The sequence below is a fragment of the Oncorhynchus gorbuscha genome, linkage group LG15 (genome assembly GCF_021184085.1).
Source record: "Oncorhynchus gorbuscha isolate QuinsamMale2020 ecotype Even-year linkage group LG15, OgorEven_v1.0, whole genome shotgun sequence".
In the NCBI taxonomy this organism is placed as follows: domain Eukaryota; kingdom Metazoa; phylum Chordata; class Actinopteri; order Salmoniformes; family Salmonidae; genus Oncorhynchus; species Oncorhynchus gorbuscha.
Window position 1 is genome coordinate 26,721,572 of NC_060187.1, and position 24,083 is coordinate 26,745,654.

Below are 24,083 nucleotides of genomic sequence, written 5' to 3' on the forward strand. Positions count from 1 at the left end.
CTGTTACTTGAACTCTGAAGTATTTATTTGGGCTGCAATTTCTGAGGCTGGTAACTCTAATGAACTTATCTTCTGCAGCAGAGGTAACTCTGGGTCTTCCTTTCCTGTGGCGGTCCTCATGAGAGCCAGTTTCATCATAGTGCTTGATGGTTTTTGCAACTGCACTTGAAGAACTTTCAAAGTTCTTGCTATTTTCCGCATTGACTGACCCAAGTCTTAAAGTAAAGATGGACTGCGTTTCTCTTTACTTATTTGAGCTGTTCACCTCCCGTACCTTGTCACAACACAACTGATTGGCTCAAACACATTAAAGAAGGAAAGCAATTCCACAAATAAACTTTTAACAAGGCTCACCTGTTAATTACAATGCATTCCATGTTACCACCTCATGAAGCTGGTTGAGAGAATGCCGAAAGTATGCAAACCTGTCAAGGCAAAGGTTTGCTAAATTGAAGAATCTCAAATATATATTTTGATTTGTTTAACACTTTTTTTGTTTACTACATGATTTATACATTTGTTAGTTCATAGTTTTGATGTCTTCAATATTATTCTACAATGTAGAATATTGTAAAAATAAAGAAAAACCCTGGGATGAGTAGGTGTGTCCAAACTTTTGACTGGTACTGTATTTGCAAACTAAGTAGCTATAATAAAAATAAGAAGTAGTTGCATATTTTTATTTTTATTTGTTTTATTTTGACAAGTCTTTTCAAATATTATTTTCAATTACCTGGGTTAAATGTATGGGGTGTATTTGAGTCAGTGTTTTTGATATACAATTTGTCCGACTATTCTTTTATATATATATTTTACAAATAATCATTCAAATACTCAAATCAAAGTACTTGTTCTGGTATGTGTATTTAAAAATATTCAAGTGGACAACAAAAGTATTTTAAATACCAGATACTAAATTGCACATTTCAGGTCTGGAAATCAGATCTCTCAATCAATCCTTGCAGCTTCACTCGTTACGTGAGAGTTGATGTTTGCAATCAAAACGGACCTGTAATGTGAGCCCCAGTTTTATTGAGGTATTAAGTTAAATGAGTTTGTGTGCTACTCTCCCTCTCACTGTTGATTTCTTCTCACCACAATGTTTGGGCTCTGGCTACAGTGTGGACACAGAGAAGGGTATTTACATTGGAAACTGCATGGCTGGATGAAATGGCTCTTTTCTCTGGCTGGTGTGGCAGTTGCCCTGTTTACCCTGCCTGAGTGTGTGAGGGGAGCAGTTTGGCAAAGCTGGACACGCGGTGCTGATGGACACAGTCCCAGACCAAGGTGGTGGTGTAAGCTTAGTTAGGCCATGGGAACAGGCTGTAACCATGAGACTGGAGGTCCTGTGAGGTCAGGTCAGGCCTTACTGTGATAAGGTCAACACCTTTAACCTCTGCCCTCCCATTCACTCAGTGATTAACAGTGAAACAATATCTGACTACAAACCACCAAACAGGATATTTACTACTATAAAACGCATGTAGGTATTTTTTATTTCACCTTTATTTAACCAGGTAGGCTAGTTGAGCACAAGTTCTCATTTGCAACTGCGACCTGGCCAAGATAAAAGTAGTTCGACACAAACAACAACACAGAGTTACACATGGAATAAATAAGCAGACGGTAGAAAAAGTCTACATACAGTGAGTGGAAATGAGGTAGGATAAGGGAGGTAAGGCAATAAATAGGTCATGGTGGCAAAGTAATTACAATATAGCAATTAAACACTATAATGGTAGAGATGCCGAATATATATATATATATATATATATATATATATATATATATAATGAATGTGCAAGTAGAGATACTGGGGTGCAAAGGAGCAAGATAAATAAATACAGTATGGGGATGAGGTAGCTGGATGGGCTATTTACAGGTGCAGTGATCTGTGAGCTGCTCTGACAGCTGGTGCTTAAAGCTAGTGAGGGAGAGGCGGCCAAAGGAAAAATTGGCTTTGGGGTTGACTAGTCAGATATACCTATGGTGACCAGTGAGCTGAGATAAGGCGGAGCTTTACCGTGCAACGACTTATAGATGACCTGGAGCCAGTGGGTCTGGCGACGAATATGAAGCGAGGGTCAGCCGACAAGAGCATACAGGTCACAGTGGTGGGTAGTATGTGGGGCTTTGGTGACAAATGATGGCACTGTGATAGACTGGTTCCAATTTGTTGAGTAGAGTGTTGAAGACTATTTTGTAAATGACACCCCGAAGTCGAGGATCGGTAGGATGGTCAGTTTTACGAGGGTATGTTTGGCAACATGAGTGAGGGATGCTTTGTTGCGATAGAGGAAGCCAATTCTAGATTTAATTTTGCATTGGAGATTCTTAATGTGAGTCTGGAAGGACAGTTTACAGTCTAATCAGACACCTAGGTATTTGTAGTTGTCCACATATTCTAAGTCAGAACCGTCCAGAGTAGTGATGTTGGACAGGCGAGCAGGTGCAGGCAGTGATCGGTTGGAGAGCATGCATTTAGTTTTACTTGCATTTAAGAGCAGTTGGAGGCCATGGAAGGAGAGTTGAATGACATTGAAGCTCGTCTGGAGGTTTGTTAACAGTGTCCAAAGAAGGGTCGGAGGTATATAAAATGCTGTCGTTTGCGTGGAGGTGGATCAGATAATTCACCAGCAACAAGAGCGACATCATTGATGTATACAGAGAAGAGTCGGCCCGAGAATTGAACCCTGTGGCACCCCCATAGAGACTGCCAGAGGTCCGGACAACAGGCCCTCCGGTTTGAAACACTGAACTCTATCAGAGAAGTAGTTGGTGAACCATGTGAGTTCACCAGCTATTGCAGAACGCCACAGGATGTTTTTGTGCTGGTCAAGGGCAGTCAGGTCTGGAAAGAACCAAGGGCTATATTTATTCCTGGTTTTACATTTTGAATTGGGCATGCTTTTATTTAAGATGGTGAGGAGTGCACTTTTAAAGAATACCCAGGCATCCTCTACTGAAGGGATGAGGTCAATATCCTTCCAGGATACCCGGGCCAGGTCGTTTAGAAAGGCCTGATCGCTGAAGTGTTTTAGGGAGCGTTTGACAGTGATGAGGGGTGGTTGTTTGACCGCGGACCCATTAAGGATGCAGACAGTGATCGCTGAGATCTTGGTTGAAAACAGAAGAGGTGTATTTGGAGGACAAGTTGGTTAGGAATATATATGAGGGTGCTTACGGATTTGGGGTGGTACCTGGTGGGTTCATTGATCATTTATGTGAGATTGCATCAAGCTTAGATTGTAGGATGGCCGGGGTGTTACGCATGTCCCAGTTTAGGTCACCTAGCAGCACTAGCTCTGAAGATAGATGGGGGGCAATCAATTCACATATGGTGTCCAGGGCAGAACGTGGTCTATAGGAAGCGGCAACGGTGAGAGACTTGTTTCTGGAAAGGTGGATTTTTAAAAGTAGAAGCTCGAGTTGTATGTTTTCTCTCATGTTAGAAGTTAGTTACACCATATTGGAATGGTTAAAGGGTGAAATAGTTGTTATTTTTTGTGATAAAGATGTGGGTGTAGTGAAAAAATGTAATTGTGTAGGCTGACCATGGTGGTTGGCCAGTGATCTAGCTAGATGTGATCAGTGTGATCGGTGGTGTTAGTTTAGGGTGTTTACAGTGTAATGAAGGGGTCAGTTCAGGTACAGTAATTACCTTGGAGTAGTGCTTTACCTCAAGGTTCGGGACATTGCCACCCTACCCACCAATGCTGCCCCTGCATCTGCCCCCTGCTATGTGTCATGCTGTGAACCCAGGAGCCCTGGAATGGAAAGAGTGTTGGTTTGAATGGGGCAGGTTTGGGACGTACCTAGCCCACTATCACAGGGCCTGTGTGCATCCGGGGACTAGTGCTAGACGGGTGGGGGAGCAGCAGGGAGAGCCTCAACAACCCCTTCCCGGACATCACACTCACTACTTCTACACCAACGACCCAGACAGAGCTACTTCTACACCAACGACCCAGACAGAGCTACTTCTACACCAACGACCCAGACAGAGCTACTTCTACACCAACGACCCAGACAGAGCTACTTCTACACCAACGACCCAGACAGAGCTACTTCTACACCAACGACCCAGACAGAGCTACTTCTACACCAACGACCCAGACAGAGCTACTTCTACACCAACGACCCAGACAGAGCTACTTCTACACCAACGACCCAGACAGAGCTACTTCTACACCAACGACCCAGACAGAGCTACTTCTACACCAACGACCCAGACAGAGCTACTTCTACACCAACGACCCAGACAGAGCTACTTCTACACCAACGACCCAGACAGAGCTACTTCTACACCAACGACCCAGACAGAGCTACTTCTACACCAACGACCCAGACAGAGCTACTTCTACACCAACGACCCAGACAGAGCTACTTCTACACCAACGACCCAGACAGAGCTACTTCTACACCAACGACCCAGACAGAGCTACTTCCACACCATACATGTACTACATTCCTCCCATAGACAAGCTAGTGGCTGAGCCAGTTAGTGAGGGATACAATCTCTCTGAAAGACTGACTGTGTGATAAACTGAAAGAGCAGGTCTAACTCATGGGGGAGTAGGACTACTTCATTGAATGCTGATATGAAAGGGATAGCGACAGTCAGTCATGGTGTCTGTTGATCATTAAGAGTCAGTAGTAATAGGAGAGCAGCGCTAACCTCTCCACCCAAGCCTGTTTCTCTAGCTCTGCTGAGATTAGCACGGCCTGCCTCTCATAACATTCAGCTGCCAGTTAATATTGGTCAGCAACGAGGCTTCTGCTTTATCCCACTGTCGCTGGGTCACACATTACTAGAACAGCCAGACTCCATATCCCCATCTGATTGTCTGTGGGTTGCTATTTCTGTCTCTCTGACTCTGTTTACTATTTTTGAATGCGTATTTCTATTTTTATGGCTTTTCTATTGTACTAATATGCCATGAATTTAATGTATGCCTGTCTCTCTGTCAGACTGATTGTCTGACCAGGTATATGTAGGTTATCTTTATCTATCTGTCTGTCTGAGGTATTGTTAACCTGCAGGCTGCAGCCTAGTGACCCACGCATCTTGTCCGCCCCTTCTGCAAGACTCCTGACCTCTATCCCCTTAACCTTAACCCCTGACTTCTCCTGCACAAGCTCAAACATACAGCCACGATAGGCCCTGCAGTGTCAGAGGTTTGAAAAAAATGTACTTTACAAAAATGTATGTTTTTCTTTATGTACTGTATAGCCATATCTAGACATATAAATCAGAGAAAGTTAATAAGCAGAACAATATGCAGTCTATTCTGGTCAACACAATCAGTTTAATGTAACTTGTACTGAAATAGGAAAAATTGCAATATTGGCCTGGTCCTCTCTATACCTCGTTTCTTATCTGAGCTGCATGCCACAGACCGAGGGGCTTTAAGCCTGTAATTGTCTTTACCCCAGGGGTATAGAGCCTGTCCGCCAGCCAGCCGAGACATTCATTCCCTCTCTGGACTGTCTGCTACTGCTGCCCCCTGCCTACCCCCACAAGGCATCGTGACGTTGTAGGGGGCTGGAGACTGTAACAAATGAGTGTGAATGACTGTGTGATATGCTGGTCTGAGACATCCAGGAGTCCATCGGCGCTGACCCCTCAGACTTCCCACCGCTTTACAGCCTCATTTCTGAGCTGACCTGGACTGACCGTTCCCCCATCCAGACCCCCCCCCCCCCTCAGCCCCGGGGGAAGAGAGCGCCCGGTAAACCCGGTGGAGCAGCAGGGGGCTGGGAGTCCCTCTGTCTTTCTTGCGCTATGACAAGGACTCTCTGTCTTACTTCATTTACTCTGTCTGTACCCCTCTCGTAATCTCTTTTCCTCTCCATCTACCCTCCTAGCCTTTCTCTTTCATTGTTCAGCATGTCATGTTCTGCTCATACAATGGGGCAAAAAGGTATTTAGTCAGCCACCAATTGTGCAAGTTCTCCCACTTAAAAAGATGAGAGGCCTGTAATTTACATCATAGGTACACTTCAACGATGACAGACAAAATGCGGGAAAAAAATCCAGAAACACATTGTAGGATTTTTAGTGAATTTATTTGCAAATGGCTAAGCCATGAAAACCCATTTCATGACGCTCCCGACAAACAATTATTGTGCTGATGTTGTTTCCAGAGGCAGTTTGGAACTCAGTAGTGAGCTTTGCAACTGAGGACAGACAATTTTTTTACGCGCTTCAGCACTCACCGGTCTCGTACTGTGAGCTTGTGTGGCCTACCACTTCGCGGCTGAGCCGTTGTTGCTCCCAAGACAGTTCCACTTCACAAGTGGGCAGAAATTTGACGAACTTAGAAAGGTGGTATCCTATGACTGTGCCACGTTGAAAGTCATTGAGCTCTTCAGTGAGGCCATTCTACTGCCAATGCTTGTCTATGGAGATTGCATGGCTGTGTGCTCGATTTTATACACCTGTCAGCAACAGCCGTGGCTGAAATAGCTGAATCCGTTAATTTCAAGTTGTGGTCACATACCTATGTACAGTTGAAGTCGGAAGTTTATATACACCTTAGCCAAATACATTTAAACTCAGTTTTTCACAATTCCTGAAAAATTCCCTGTCTTAGGTCAGTTAGGATGACCACTTTATTATAAGAATGTGAAATGTCAGAATAATAGTAGAGAAAATGATTTATTTCAGCTTTTATTTCTTTCATCACATTCCCAGTGGGTCAGGAGTTTACATACACTCAATTAGTATTTGGTAGCATTGCCTTTTAAATTGTTTAACTTGGCTCAAACGTTTCGGGTAGCCTTCCACAAGCTTCCCACAATAAGTTGGATGAATTTTGGCCCATTCCTCCTGACAGAGCTGGTGTAACTGAGTCAGGTTTGTAGGGCTCCTTGCTCACACATGCCTTTTCAGTTCTGCCCACACAATTTCTATGGGATTGAGGTCAGGGCTTTGCACCCCCACAACATGATGCTGCCACCCCCGTGCTTCACGGTTGGGATGGTGTTCTTCGGCTTGCAAGACTCCAAACATAACGATGATCTTTATGGCCAAACATTTCTATTTTTGTTTCATCAGACCAGAGGACATTTCTCCAAAAAGTATGATCTTTGTCCCCATGTGCAGTTGCAAACCATAGTCTGGATTATTTATGGCGGTTTTGGAGCAGTGGCTTCTTCCTTGCTGAGTGGCCTTTCAGGTTATGTTGATATAGGACTCCTTTTACTGTGGATATAGATACTTTTGTACCGTTTCCTCCAGCATATTCACAAGGTCCTTTGCTGTTGTTCTGGGATTGATTTGCACCTTTCGCACCAAAGAACGTTCATCTCTAGGAGACAGAACGTGTCTCTTTCCTGAGTGGTAGGATGGCTGCGTGGTCCCATGGTGTTTATACTTTCATACTATTGTTTGTACAGATGAACGTGTTTTCTTCAGGCTTTTGGAATTTGCTCCCAAGGATGAACCAGACTTGTGGAGGTCTACCATTTCTTTCTGAGGTCTTGGCTGATTTCTTTTGATTTTCCCTGATGTCAAGCAAAGAGGCACGGAGTTTGAAGGTAGGCCTTGAAATACATCCACAGGTACACCTCCAATTCACTCAAATTACGTCAATTAGAAGCTTCTAAAGCCATGACATTATTTTCTGGAGTTTGCTGTTTAAAGGCACAGTCAACTGAGTGTATGTAAACTTCTGACCCACTGGAATTGTGATAAAGTTAATTATAAGTGAACCTATCTGTAAACAATTGTTGGAAAAATAATTTGTCATGCACAAAGTTGATGTCCTAACCAACTTGCCAAAACTTTTTTTCGGAGTGTATGGTAACATCAGACTTCAACTGTAGGTGATGTTGTCTTCTGTGTATCCTTATGTTATTTGGTCTTCCCCTCTGTGTTTGGGGTTGAGACTGTGATTTTCCATGGGAGATGGTTGCTGTGCAGTAGGGAGCAGAGTCTCACGGTCCTCAATAGATCCTCTCCTGGTGAATCAAGTCAGTGTGGTCTGCTGACTGGTCCCCCTGGCGTCTGGCTCTTCTGAGCACTCTCCGCTGCAGCTGGAGACCACAGACTGGGGAAAATCCCCACAGTCCGTTCTTTCATCCCTTCAATCTAATGAGGAAGGTTCTGGAAAGACTGGCGGGCCGTTGGAGAACGAGTCCTAACAGTGACCTAGTGTACCAGACGGACCCTGTAGTAACACAGTCAGCTGGAACCCTCTCCTCATCCTGCTGACTCTACACCTCATCTACCTCTCAGTTCATTTGTCTATTAGTTTGGATTATCTATTCCCCTGCTTATCCTGATTATGGCGTAGTTACGATTTATTGTAGATGCACTAAGTAGGTATCTGTATTGGCCTGATATCCTTACACCTTCTTGTTCCTCTGAACACTGTTTGTATGGGTCTATGTGCGTGCGCTCAGGCTTTAACAGTGGCTGTGCTTCCTGCCGTGTCCCATGACATCAGGGCGTTCCATTTCATGTCAGCAAGCCATGACATTCACCATCTCAGATTGTTCTGAAATGGTTTCTGTAATTAGAAACGGATAGGATAAAAATTTCTTCAACATGATTTTGTTAAGTCAATTTGATTGCACCCAAATAAATATATAGAATTCATATGATATTCATTTATGAATGAAGCTGTGGCTTGGAGTATTGTTTACTCATACTATGTGTTCTCGGTGAATTTGGTGATGTTTTTCTCCCCCTGTTCAGAATAATTAGCCATTTGAAATATCTTGTATTTTACCCCATAGATTAGTATGAAAGTACCAAGGGCCTCATTTATCAATATTGCGTTGAAATTATTCTGACGTGCTACTTACGAGCAGAATTTAGAGTGTTCTAATGCACACCGGTAGGAGAGCACCATTAATAATTCTCAGCCAAAGTGCTCGTGCATGACCTTGGCTATTTGCATTTTGAAAGGACCCTAATTCACCAGATATGGTCAAAATCATCCCTTTAAAGTCAGCGGGGAATGCCATATCATGAAATACAACAACGCAACCAAAAGGTTGAGTACAACCAAAGTACAACCAAAATGTTTTATTTGGCCAGCTCAGTTGTGGCTTGACCATTAACAATAAAAACATAGCTACAAAGAGGACTATTATGACCATTCAAGTTGCTTTAACAATGGCAAATATACTTCAAATGAGTAGGCAACACTCACCAGTAAGCCATACATCCGTAACAGCTCCCTCTTGTAGAGATATAGACCAACATTGCTGTTCTGCAGAATGAAAAGCCATGCGTTCCACCTAGCCACCTTGCCCCCACGTTCAGCAGCTTATTTTGCGCATCACAACTCCTATCACCTATACATTAAGAGCATGGAAACCTTTTCTGTTCACATAGTTGAACTCGTTATTTGGATTTGCTTTTATTGCGATGTGGGTGCCGCCTATTGCTTTGTTGGTATTTGGGAACCCACTGATGGCAAAGAAATCCCTCTTGACTTCAACCACTTGTGCAATGATGTATGGAAATTGGATGTAACTGCTTGTTTTGCTGATGATTGCATCCAAAACATCAGCTCATCGAGGGCTGTGAGATGCCTATCGGCAAGCTCCCAATGAATAGTGCCCATTGCCAAAAACCAGAGGGTGGATAGCCCTTGGAAGTGTACCGGAATGGTATGTGTTTTCTAAAGTAGGTCTTAATCCTCGCAGAAATCCATAAGATTGGTTTTGGAAAACGAGATGAGCCAATCTGTACTTTCTGCAAAAAGTCCCACCTGTCTCTAAAAATGTGCTCTATATGAAATGCAGTGTGTGACAAATCTTCCAACAGGGCAAGATCAGCCTCTCATTCGATTTCCCATTATCTCAGTCTTTTATAGTATTTCAACAATAGTTTCACTGTCACATGTACCTCTAATTTAATAAATTACTGTACTTTAACTGGATTATTATCTTAACAAATGCACTGATGTGTTCAAATTATACGATATAACCTGTCAAGATATGTTGCATGATTTCACAATCGAGATGCAATGAAATATATATATGTGTAATTATTATTCTCACAAATTCAACATATATACTGAACAGAAATATAAAAGCAACATTCAACAATTTTACTGAGAAACTTTGGTGGCCTTTTATTGTCCCCAGCATAAGGTGCACCTGTATAATGATCATGCTGTTTAATCAGCTTCTTGATATGCCACACATGTCAGATGGATGGATTATCTTGGCAAAGGAGAAATGCTCACTAAAAGGGATGTAAAAATAATAAAATAAAATAAAAATAAGCTTTTTGTGGGTATGAAACATTTCTGGGATATTTTATTTCAGCTCATGAAACATGGGACCAACACTTTACATTTACCTTATATTTTTGTAAAGTATATTTTCCCCATTCACTAGACTTCTTATGACAAACAGTTCCCTTATTCCACCACTTGGCACTGTGTGTACGCATGCTCTTGGCTGTGTGTAAATTTACATACATTCTCAAGCAAACGTTCATATTGATAAATCTCACACTTTGCGTAGAAATGATTCCATGTGCCTACGTACAAATCAGGTTTTGCACACTAGATGCTGCTGTTACTGCCACACTCTTTTATCCATTTTGCTGGTCTCTTGTGTTTATTAAATGGATCACAAACATGTTTTTGCAAATTTGGGCAGTTGACCAAAAGGTTTTGCTCATGATGAAAAGGGTGTGACATTAACAGCAGGGACACCGGTGTCAGAGGAAGGCCCAAAAAAAGTCTCCAGTCACCCAAGGCAAGCTTTACCGGAGCGCCAAGTCTCGGTTCAAAAGTGTCCTTAACTTGTTGACGCTACCCATCCTGGTGCAGGGTAATTGTCATCAGCAACCGCTGAATAGCATAGCACCACAGTCAAATAATATTACTTTTTTTTCCTTCTTCATGAAATCACAAGTGCAATATAGGAAAACACAGTTTAGCCTTTTGTTAACCCACCTGTTGTCTCAGATTTAGAAATGATGCTTTACAGCGAAGCAATCCAAGCGTTTGTAAGTTTATCGATGGCACAGCATAACATGTACACTAAGCATTAAGTAGCAAGGTCACAAATCAGAAAAGCAATCAAAAAAAGAATTTACCTTTGATGGTCTTCGGATGTTTTCACTCACGAGACTCCCAGTTACACAACAAATGTTCCTTTTTGTTCCATAAAGATTACTTTTATACCCAAAATACCGACGTTTGTTTGTCACGTTATGTTCAGAAATCCACAGGAAAGAGCGGTCACGACAACGCAGACGTGTACTCCAAATAAAATCCATAATGTCCACAGAAACATGTCAAAAGTTTTTTATAATCAATCATCATGTTTTTAAAATATATATTTGATAATATATCAACCAAGTGTGTAGGTTTTTCAATAACAGTGGGAGAAACAATGGCGGCTTTACTCAGTTGCGCAAAACTCACTCTGAGAGCCCCCACTTATCCACTTACGCAATGTGATCCTTCACGCTCATTTTTCAAAATAAAAGCCTGAAACTATGTCTAAAGACTGTTGATACCTTAGGGAAGGCATAGAAAAAGAAATCTAGTTGATATCCCTTTAAATGGAGGATAGGCATGCATAGGAACAGGGAGGTTTCAAAATAAGAGGCACTTCCTGCTTGGATTTTCCTCATGCTTTCGCCTGCAATATCAGTTCTGTTATACTCACAGACAATATTTTTACAGTTTTAGAAACTTTAGTGTTTTCTACCCTAATCCTGACAATTATATGCATATTCTAGTTTCTGGGGCTGAGAAATAGGCAGTTTCAAATGGGTATGTTTTTTAGCCAAAAATGAAAATACTGCCACACAACACACAAGGATAACAGCTTCTTCTCCCAAGCCATAAGACTGCTTAACAATTAATCAAATGGCTATGTGGACTATTTTCATTGACCCCCCCCCTGTTGCTACTCGCTGTTTTATAATCTATGTATAGTCACTTTACCCCAATTCACATGTACGAATTACCTCGTAACCTGTACTGCCACACGCTGACTTGGTACCGGTACCCCCTGTTTGTAGCCTAATTATTAATTATTTTGTTTTCATTTTTTACTTTTGTTTATTTAGTAAATATTTTCTTAAAACTGCAATGTTGGATAAGGGCTTGTAAGTAAGCATTTCGCGGTAAGATCTACACCTGTTGTATTTGGCGCATGTGACAAATAAAATTGGATTTGAACTAGTGGGCAAAACCTGGTACTTTCACACTCATTTATGGGGCAAATGTAAGTGACTTCAATGGTACATTTTTCTGAACAGGGGAAAAAGAAACCTCACCAAATTCACTGAGTATACATAGTATGAATAAAGAATACTCCAAGTCACAGCTTCAAACTACTTGTCAAACATAGAGAACTGATACTGTGGGCTTGGTTTGGGGAGGTTCGTGAATGGCTTTTGACCATTTATTTGGATTCCACACGTCTTAATCATTGTTAAGAGGTTTGGTCCGAATCAGATGCTGGGTACTTCATTTATTAATTAAATATTTGATGAATCCTATCAATTGAAATGGCCAATTTGAGTAAAAATAATATTTCAACAAAATAATGTTTCAGGAATGCTCATCTTATGTTTCTAACTACAGAAACGATTTCAGAATGGGAGATGGTGGGTGTCAAACCTCTTTCTTGTGCTTTCTGTGGTGGAACGACTCTGCTCAGCCTTCTGCCAGCTCCACCTCAGCAGAGAATAGCTATCAGCTCATTTGTCACTACCTGCTGAGCACAGGCCAGCAGAGATCACATGCCAGAGGGGTTGTGTTTGTGTGTGTGTGTGTGTGTGTGTGTGTGTGTCCGTCCGTCCGTCCTCTGCGGAGGATCATGAGTAGATTGAAGTTTTCATGGTGATTGAACAACCGAGGATAAAGGGCGTATCTGATTGAAGAGTTAAGCATGAGAGAATTAATCCATTTTAGGGGCTATAATGGATGATTAGGCTGTAGAGTGTTAACCCCAGCGTGTCCATGCTGTACAGATGGAAACCTGACTGACTGGAATGTGTGAGTGTGATGATGAATGACCCGTCTGTGTAGGTGGACAGTGGACTTTTCAGTCCCTTATGGGATGGATGCTCAGTGTTGATCTGGACACCACGGATAGGGCCCTATTGGCCTATAGGTTCCTGGGCAGTCTGAATTGGCAGACAGCAGACTGGTAGCACCCTCTACTGCCCACAGTTCCCTGGATGGACACAGACTCCTTCTTTGTCGACACAGGGGTGAATGGGATGGTAAAACACTGTCATTTTACACAGCTAAGACCCCTGGGCCACTCCAGTCATGCCCCAATCCCCCTGTCACCCCCTCTTCCCCACCCCAGTGCTTAGTGCTTACTCATGCCCACCCTGCACACCGCCCTCTCTCGCTCCAGGGATGCACTCAACCAAGTGGAACTGGACTTCCTGTGACCCCAATCTCCATGGTAACGGTCAGAGACAGAATCATTCCACCCTTATACCCTGCCATTAATTACCAACAATTCCCAGGTGGTCTGATGCAATGTTAGCCCGTGAAACCCAACAAAATAGATCCAGGTGAAGTTTCGTATGATAGGTTTGGCGTTTATCGGTCTGTAGCAGAGTGATGTTATGTGTTGCACTCGTCACACAGGTGAATCACCTCTGGCAGGGTTTAGGAAACAATATACTCTTGTTAGCCATAACCTGAGCCCACTCTTTGACCTTTCTGTTCTTCTACAATGTCTTATTGAAAGGAACCGTGTGATCCTTGTCAACCATGTCTCAGATGAACTTTGCCCTGAGAAGAGATATGTTATTTTCTGTCAGATTGAATAATGTCAAAAGACCCATGTTATCGCAATGGGATGTAATGCTATTCTCTCAGCATCCAGGAGTCCTGAGCGTCAGTTGGTTGGCAGAGAGGACCATGTTTGATTTGAGCAACCGCTGTATCCAGAACTCCAGTCCTGTCCAACGTCATGTGTTTATATGTTTTGACAACGTTGGATTTATCTGTTTTTTAACTCAGCATTATTTCAACTGAAGCTGGTCTTTGCATTTGTGAGGAAATATGTGGATGAAAGAAATGCCTGCTGCCTTTTCTTTTTGACGGGGGGGTGGTTCACTTTTGTTGTTCTTGGAATCAATGGCTATGAAATGAAACTCTTCTGTGGAGAGCTTTCTGGGGGCAGCCCCCCTGCTACCTTCCTATCCCCTCAGTGTGATTGACAGATGGGCATAGAGAGGGGGAGATGTCTGCTAGGGTCTGGAAATGCTTAAATATCCTTCTATCCCTCCCTCCTATATCTCTCTTCATCCCCAATTTGTTTCAATAGGCTACCTCCTTTCTCCCTCCCACTCTGTGCCTCCTCTCAAACGTTAGTTTGGCTGGAGTGATGTAGATGGGTAGCCAGGCAAAAGGGATAAAGTTCTGTGAGCTGTGTGATTGACAGCTGGCTGACACATAATCCAACATACACTGATCCTTCCAGACACACACGTACTCACACCCATTTCCCTAAAATTACACCAGCGCTAAGACTGAGTGTGTGTACATATTTTTGTGTTTGAGATACACTCTCTCTCTTTCTTTTTTTTCTTTTATAGCCTGATTGGTGTCATGTGGTGGTTGGTAGATATGGGTCCCCTCATTGTATTCCAGAGGGGTGAATCTGGTCCTGCTGTGTAAATGAAGACCATATACTGTCAGATCTCCTCTTTCTGTGAAGGATCAGTACTAACTCCAGACCCAGAGCAGTTTCCTTCAGCAGTAAATATCTCTCTATGGTCATAACCAAGGCAGTCATCGGAATGTTAAAAAAGGTCTGAGAACAATGGTCAAAGCACTGGACATGTTTATCGCTAACACATGTAAAACCCTAAAGCATTGTTAGTTAGAATGCATGATGCTTTTCATGACTATTTAGCAATGATAACACAAGGTAAGGTTGGAGTATAGGTAGAGCTCTGAGCATGGTTATAATGCTGAATATGGTTGAAGATGCTGTCAAACTGAGTGAGTTTTTCCATCGCCTGCCCTGATGGTTTGCATTGTAAAAGCAAACTACGCCATACTTTATACAACTGGAAAAATACACTCGGAAACACATGTAGGCAAAACCTCACTTGTTTCTCCATGTTCCCCCCTCTAGCTTTCATCTGTGGAAAACTCAAATGCCTCGTCTCTCCCTCTGCCTATTGTTCTGACTAGATGGACACGTGTGGGCCTGTTTGTACCAGTGTTGTTTTCATGAAAATGGCAAAAGGAATGAAAGTAACCCAAAACGGGCCCCGACGCCAAACCGCTAATTATGAGTGGGTTTGGTTAGAGTGGATGAGAGGGGGCTAAGGAGGGGGAGTGGGGTGGCTCATACGCCTGCCATATTCTCTCTCTCTCTCGCTCTGTTTCTGCCTCTCTCTCTCTGTCTCTCTCTCTCTGTCTCTCTGTCTCTCTCTTAGTGACAGGGTTCAGTGTGATACTGAAGGTGAGTCAGGGGCAACATCACATTAGTTGTGATTTGATAATGGAGCTGGTGATGGTATTAGGGGGTAAATGGGTAAATGGGCCTAAGAGCTGTTTTACAACAGAAACCAGTTACGTTCTTCATGCACTTACGAGGTCATTACAGACACAGGGCTATTACAGAGAAACAGTCATGATCCATATTCTCTCTTTCAATTTAATTTAATTTAAGGGCTTTATTGGTATGGGAAACATATGTTTACATTGCCAAAGCAAGTGCCATATATATATATATCTTACACACACATACAGTGCCTTGCAAAAGTATTCATCCAACTTTGAGTTTTTCCTAATTTGTTGCATTACAACCTGTAATTTAAAGGTATTTTTTAAATTTGGATTTCATGTAATGGTCATACACAAAATAGTCCAAATTGATGAATGTTTAAAAAAACATGGTGCGTGCATATGTATTCACCCCCTTTGCTATGAAGCCCCTAAATAAGATTTGGTGCGACCAAATAGCTTCAGAAGTCATATGATTTTAGATTGCACACAGGTGGATTTTATTTAAGTGTCACATGAGCTGTCACATGATCTCAGTATATATACACCTATATATACACCTGTTCTGAAAGGCCCCAGAGTCTGCAACACCACTAAGCAAGGGACACCATGAAGACCAAGGAGCTCTCCAAACAAGTCAGGGACAAAATTGTGGAGAAGTACAGATCAGGGTTGGGGTTATAAAAAAATATTTGAAATTTTGAACATCCCACAAAGCACCATTAAATCCATTATTAAACCACAAACCTGCCAAGAGGGCCGCCCAAACCTGCCAGGAGGGCATTAATCAGAGAGGCAACAAAGAGACCAAAGATAACCCTGAAGGAGCTGCAAAGCTTCATAGCGGAAATTGGAGTATCTGTCCATAGGACCACTTTATACTCCACAGAGCTGGGCTTTACGGAAGAGTGGCCCGAAAAAAAGACATTGGTTAAAGAACAACAATAAGCAAACACATTTGGTGTTCGCCAAAGGCATGTGGGAGACTCTACAAACGTATGGGAGAAGGTACTCTGGTCAGATGAGACTTCAATTGAAATTTTTGGCCATCAAGGAAAATGCTATGTCTGCCACAAACTCAACACCTTCCATCACCCCGAGAACTCCATCCCCACAGTAAAGCATGTTTGTGGCAGCATCATGCTGTGGGGTTGTATTTCATTGTCAGGGACTGGGAAATTGGTCAGAATTGAAGGAATGATGGATGGCGCTAAATACAGGGTAATTCTTGAGGGGAAACCTGTTTTTATTCTTCCAGAGATTTGAGTCTAGGACGGAGGTTCACCTTCCAGCAGGACAATGACTCTAAGCATACTGCTAAAGCAACACTCGAGTGGTTTAAGGGGAAACATTGAAATGTCTTGGAATGGCCTAGTCGAAGCCCAGACCTCAATCCAATTGAGAATCTGTTGTATGGCTTAAAGATTGCTGTACACCAGCGGAATCCATCCAACTTGAAGCCACTGAAGCAGTTTTGCCTTGAAGAATGGGCAAAAATCCCAGTGGCTAGAGACTTGCAGCTGTAATTGCTGCAAAAGGTGGCTCTACAAAGTATTGACTTTGGGGGGCTGAATAGTTATACACGCTGAAGTTTGTTTTACAATAAAATGTTGCATCTTCAAAGTGGTTGGCATGTTGTGTAAGTCAAATGATACAAACCCCCCAAAAATCTATTTTAATTCCAGGTTGTAAAGTAACAAAATAGGAAAAATGCCACGGGGGGTGAATACTTTCGTCAGCCACTATATGTCCCTGTGTGTTATGTGTGATGGGCGCTGTGTTATGAACATAATAGGCCAACAGCGGAGATGTCCGCTCTGTTCCTCTTATCATGGCGGGTGGGAGTTGTCTGTAGCTGAAAGTCTTTAACATGAAGACGATATATGTGTGTAATGTGTTTGTGATCTGATGTGTGTATGCGTGGCCTTGTATGTGTTAGAAAAGTGTAATCTAGTGTTCTGTAGCAGGCACCCGTTGGTTGAAGGTTAGATGTTTTTCAACCAGTGATGGTGTAGGTCTCCAATTACTCTGACTTGCTGGGCTTATGCTCCGGAATATTGAGTTCACAGTGAACATGTACACGCCCTTCAACAATGTAGAAGTCATCAGTTCAGTGGTCTAGTCAGATTTTGACACCACCACATTGTACAGTATCTTCTGGTGGGTGCTCTAACCACTGTTCCACATCCTTCTCATTATAATACACATATCAAAGTGCAGAATCCACACTGTATTCTGCAGGTTTGCATATCTGAACTCTGCTAAATCATCCATTCTACCAGTCCTCTCTGACCAGCAGGGCTGTTCCTACTTTCACTTTCAGTTTTTCCACCAACTTTTGATCTCTCCATTTCTCTCTTTTGATCTCTCCATTTCTCTCTTGATCTCTCCATTTCTCTCTTTTGATCTCTCTTTTGATCTCTCCATTTCTCTCTTGATCTCCCCATTTCTCTCTTTTGATCTCTCCATTTCTCTCTTTTGATCTCTCCATTTCTCTCTTTTGATCTCTCCATTTCTCTCTTTTGATCTCTCCATTTCTCACTTTTGATCTCTCCATTTCTCTCTTTTGATCTCTCCATCTAATTGATCTCTCCATCTCTCTCTCAATCTCTCATTTCCCAGAATATCTCCCCTATCTTTGTCTGGATTGGTAGCAGACATTCAGGATGGAGAGAGAGGTGGAGAGACTGATACCTCTTTCCTCAGGCACTTCCTTGCGGTGCTTGGCTGCACTCTTATTATTTTGTTATGGTCCGTCTATGGTCTAGCTCTTTTGATACGGTCCTAATTCAGCCCTGTATGGCAGACCAATGTAAGATACAGTCCTAATTCAGCCCTGTATGGCAGACCAATGTAAGATACAGTCCTAACTCAGCCCTGTATGGCAGACCAATGTAAGATACAGTCCTAACTCAGCCCTGTATGGCAGACCAATGTAAGATACAGTCCTAACTCAGCCCTGTATGGCAGACCAATGTAAGATACAGTCCTAACTCAGCCCTGTATGGCAGACCAATGTAAGATACAGTCCTAACTCAGCCCTGTATGGCAGACCAATGTAAGATACAGTCCTAACTCAGCCCTGTATGGCAGACCAATGTAAGATACAGCAGGATGCGAGAGGGAGAGTGAACGAGACTGGTGATTGAAGAAGGGAGTGATTAAAATAAAATAGGAATGTAGAGATGCAGTAAACAACATTTTCAAAGATAAGATGGGTAAGGAAAGGTTTGGAAGCAAAACATAGAGGTAAAAGTTGATGGAGGAGATTGGTGTTGATGGGACCATGTAGGTTAGTCTGTCTGGGTTATCAGCCCAGTTCCCAGTGGAGTAAAAAAGGGAGCTCACAGTTATTTCCATTACAGGGTGAAGTTTTATGGGTTTGTTTAGGGGCTGAAATTTGGAGTGTTGTTGAAGGCTGGACGAGGCATTAGTGATGTGTTTACCATCTGGTCAGGAAGTGAGAAGACCAGGGAGGATGAGGATACTTCTTCACGGTATGGAGATGAAGAGGGTGGAAGGGGTGGTTGACATTTATACAATCGGTGTGTCAGAAACACCCACAAACAGCACTGTTCTATCACAAACTGTTATTCTGAGAGAAGGCTACATACATCTTTAATATCAATTCAGAGGCTCTAAGAAACCACCATTTAGAAAACAGCTACACATATTCTGAACCTCTGCAGTGCTTTCTATTCATTTACAGTAGAAACAAGTCAGAACTTACAATGTAATATATCAGAAAAACAACTGCTAGAAAAGAGTCAGGAATTGTGAGAAACACAGCCAATCTGTTGAGTTTGGCTATTGAGGAGGATGCTTGATGGAGAAGCTGCTTTCTCTCTCGGTGTGTGAGGGGTCACAGGAAGTGACACGAGAATTCTGGGAAATGTAGGTGATCCATTAAATGGCAGGGAGAGGAGAAGGGGAGGGCTAGGCTGTTTACCCTGGCTGACTATTTTCCAACTCCCTACACACACACCACCCCCAATCCCTGCCACCAGAGCCATTCTCCTAATCTCACACTCAGGCTTTTCTGGGAAGCCTTGACTGATTTGATTAGAGATGTGTTATTGTAGTTGTGAGTTATTGTAGCTCTGAGTAATCATAAGATATATCTACAATAAACTCAGAGTTAACATTGCTGGAATAGGAATTCTTATCTTCCCAGACTGGGAGGAGAGAGCCTCCGGGTCAGTGTGGTCTGGATGGAATAGAATCACACCTGAGAAACAGAGATAGGAAGGATGAGGTAGAGGGAAACATACAAAGAGGTTTAATGAGCTGGAAATAGATGGAGGTAGGGAGAACATTTGAGAGAGACACACAGAGGTAGAGAGAATACTGCGTGGCTGGTTATTACTAGCTGCGTGGCTGGTTGTTACTAGCTGCGTGGCTGGTTGTTACTAGCTGCGTGGCTGGTTGTTACTAGCTGCGTGGCTGGTTGTTACTAGCTGCGTGGCTGGTTGTTACTAGCTGCGTGGCTGGTTGTTACTAGCTGCGTGGCTGGTTGTTACTAGCTGCGTGGCTGGTTGTTACTAGCTGCGTGGCTGGTTGTTACTAGCTGCGTGGCTGGTTGTTACTAGCTGCGTGGCTGGTTGTTACTAGCTGCGTGGCTGGTTGTTACTAGCTGCGTGGCTGGTTGTTACTAGCTGCGTGGCGGGTTGTTACTAGCTGCGTGGCGGGTTGTTACTAGCTGCTGCGTGGGGGTTGTTACTAGCTGCGTGGCGGGTTGTTACTAGCTGCGTGGCGGGTTGTTACTAGCTGCGTGGCGGGTTGTTACTAGCTGCGTGGCGGGTTGTTACTAGCTGCGTGGCGGGTTGTTACTAGCTGCGTGGCGGGTTGTTACTAGCTGCGTGGCGGGTTGTTACTAGCTGCGTGGCGGGTTGTTACTAGCTGCGTGGCGGGTTGTTACTAGCTGCGTGGCGGGTTGTTACTAGCTGCGTGGCGGGTTGTTACTAGCTGCGTGGCGGGTTGTTACCAGCTGCGTGGCGGGTTGTTACCAGCTGCGTGGCGGGTTGTTACCAGCTGCGTGGCGGGTTGTTACCAGCTGCGTGGCGGGTTGTTATTATGTGTTGACTCTGGGGAAAGTTTGTCCTGTGGAGACCCGGTGGATGTGTGTGTTTGTATTGTTCTGTTTCGCTGCGTGTGTGTAGAGCGAGTGTCAGTAGACATGGAATTGTGTTTTTTCACACACACACACACACACACACACACACACACACACACACACACACACACACACACACACACACACACACACACACACACACACACACACACACAGACCAATCCGCTGTGCATCCATCAGCCTGTCACACTGTCTCTTACCTGACTAAGCCATGTAAACACACTTCCTCTGCAGAGAGGGAGAGAGGGATTATTTGTTTTCCCTTTTGTACTTCAACTATTTGCACATCATTACAACACTTAAATAGAATTGAGAGAGAGACTCTCAAACACATGTACACACTCAGTCTTAGCGCTGGTGTAATTTTAGGGAAATGGGTGTGAGTACGTGTGTGTCTGTAAGGATCAGTGTATGTATGTTGGATGATGTGTCAGCCAGCTGTCAATCACACAGCTCTCAGAGCTCCATCCCTTTTTCCTGGCTACCCACTCCGGACAAACTAACGTTTTTGGAATTGCCTCCCTCACGATTTCTAGAATGCAAACACATTCTGACTAATGACCAGTGAAAACTGCCCTCTATATGAGGGTGTGCTTGTTTGTCATTATGAAAATCTGGCTCTCGTTATGACTCGATGGGCTTCTGTTTTGGCTCCCAGGGGTGGGAGGAGTGGAAATATTTGAGGTGTGTCCTTAAACCGTATGCCGATTTCAGTGAGCACAACTAGGGTTAATTAAAACCGACCAAAAGCTGGTTGGTTATGGCATTGGTTTTGCCAGCGAAGGCCCACACTGTATCTATCAAATCACGGGAATTCCTATTCTCTGTTTTGCTGAATCGGCTTATAGCCTATATATATGCCTGTTTTGTTTACCTTTCTCAAAGTCACTGCTGGTCATATCATCAGCCATAGAAGGCTATACAGTTGAAGTCGGAAGTTTACATAGACTTAGGTTGGAGTCATTAAAACTCGTTTTTCAACCACTCCACAAATTTCTTGTTAACAAAATATACTTTGTGCATGACGCAAGTAATTTTTCCAACAATTCTTTACGGACAGATTATTTCACCTATAAATCACTGTATCACAATTCCAGTGGGTCAGAAGTTTGAATACACTAAGTTGACTGTGCCTTTAATAAACAGCTTGGAAAATTCCAGAAGTTATAAAGCTTCTGATAGGCTAATTGACATCATTTGAGTCAATTGGAGGTGTACCTGTGGATATATTTCAAGGCCTAACTTCAAACTCAGCGCCTCTTTGCTTGACATCATGCGAAAATCTAAAGAAATCAGCCAAGACCTCAGAAAAAAAATTGTAGACCTGCACAAGTCTGGTTCATCCTTGGGAGCAATTTTCAATAGCCTGAAGATACCATGTTCATCTGTACAAACAACACGTTCTGTCTCCTAGAGATGAATGTACAGTCGTGGCCAAAAGTTTGGAGAATGACACAAATATTAATTTCCACAAAGTTTGCTGCTTCAGTGTCTTTAGATATTTTTGTCAGATGTTACTATGGAATAATGAAGTATAATTACAAACATTTCATACGTGTCAAAGGCTTTTATTGACAATTACATGAAGTTGATGCAAAGAGTCAATATTTGCAGTGTTGACCCTTTTCAAGGGCAATCCGCCCTGGCATGTTGTCAATTAGCTTCTGGGCCACATCCTGACTGATGGCGGCACATTCTTGCATAATCAATGCTTGGAGTTTGTCAGAATTTATGGGTTTTTGTTTGTCCACTCTGTAACGGCATTCAGAGGTGGAAGAAGGAGAGGACCAAAGTGCAGCGTGGTACATGTTCATCTTATTTAATAATAATCCAAACTGAACACTTCAAATGACAAAACAACAAAGTGAAAACCGAAACAGTTCTATCTGGTGCAGACACAGAAAGACTGAAAATAACCACCCACAAAACACAAAGGAAAACAGGCTACCTAAATATAGTTCTCAATCCGAGACAACGATTGACAGCTGCCTCTGATTGAGAACCATATCAGGCCAAACACAGAAATAGAAAATCATAGAAAAACTAACATAGACAACCCACCCAACTCACGCCCTGACCATACTACAACAAAAGACAAAACAAAGGAACTAAGGTCAGAACGTGACACACTCCTCTTGAGGATTGACCACAAGTTCTCAATGGGATTAAGGTCTGGGGAGTTTCCTGGCCATGGACCCACAATTTGATGTTTTGTTCCCCAAGCCACTTAGTTATCACTTTTGCCTTCTGGTAAGGTGCTCCATCATGCTGGAAAAGGCATTGTTCGTCACCAAACTGTTCCTGGATGCCCTCAGAGGATATGTTGGTACCATTCTTTATTCATGGCTGTGTTCTTAGGCAAAATTGTGAGTGAGCCCACTCCCTTGGCTGAGAAGCAACCCCACACATGAATGGTCTCAGGATGCTTTACTGTTGGCATGACACAGGACTGATGGTAGCGCTCACCTTGTCTTCTCCGGACAAGCTTTTTTCCGGATGCCCCAAACAGTCGGAAAGGGGATTCATCAGAAAAAAATGACTATCCCATTTCTCAACAGTCCAATCCCTGTACCTTTTGCAGAATATCAGTCTGTTCCTGATATTTTTCCTAGAGAGAAGTGGCTTCTTTGCTGCGCTTCTTGACACCAGGCCATCCTCAAAGTCTTTGCCTTGCTGTGCGTGCAGATGCACTCACACCTGCCTGCTGCCATTCCTGAGCAAGCTCTGTATTGGTGGTGCCCTGATCCCACAGCTGAATCAACTTTAGGAGACGGTCCTGGCGCTTGCTGGACTTTCTTGGGCGCCCTGAAACCTTCTTCACAACAATTGAACTGCTCTCCTTGAAGTTCTTGATGATCCGATAAATGGTTGATTTAGGTGCAATCTTACTGGCAGCAATATCCTTGCCTGTGAAGCCCTTGTTGTGCAAAGCAATGATGACGGCACATGTTTCCTTGCAGGTAACCATGTTTTACAGAGGAAGAACAATGATTCCATGCACCACCCTCCTTTTGAAGCGTCCAGTCTGTTTTTCGAACTCAATCAGCATGACAGCGTGATCTCCAGCCTTGTCCTCGTCAACACTCACACCTGTGTTAACGAGAGTCAATCACCACCTTCCGGAGACACCTGAAACCCCACCTCTTTAAGGAATACCTAGGATAGGATAAAGTAATCCTTCTCACCCCCCCCCCCCTTAAAATATTTAGATGCACTATTGTAAAGTGGTTGTTCCACTGGATGTCATAAGGTGAATGCACCAATTTGTAAGTCGCTCTGGATAAGAGCGTCTGCTAAATGACTTAAATGTAATGTAAATGAGAGAATCACCGACATGTCAGCTGGTCCTTTTGTGGCAGGGCTGAAATGCAGTGGAAATGCTTTTGGGGGTTTCAGTTCATTTGCATGGTAAAGAGGTACTTTGCAATTAATTAAAATTAATTTGATCACTTCATAACATTCACAACCCTTCA

At 43.1% G+C, this 24,083-nt stretch overlaps 1 protein-coding gene across 1 annotated transcript in view; it reads left to right on the forward strand.

Annotated features, from left to right (window-relative positions):
- LOC123996824 (sec1 family domain-containing protein 2-like) overlaps positions 1-24,083 on the forward strand; it is a 188,778-nt gene that overhangs the window by 50,702 nt on the left and 113,993 nt on the right.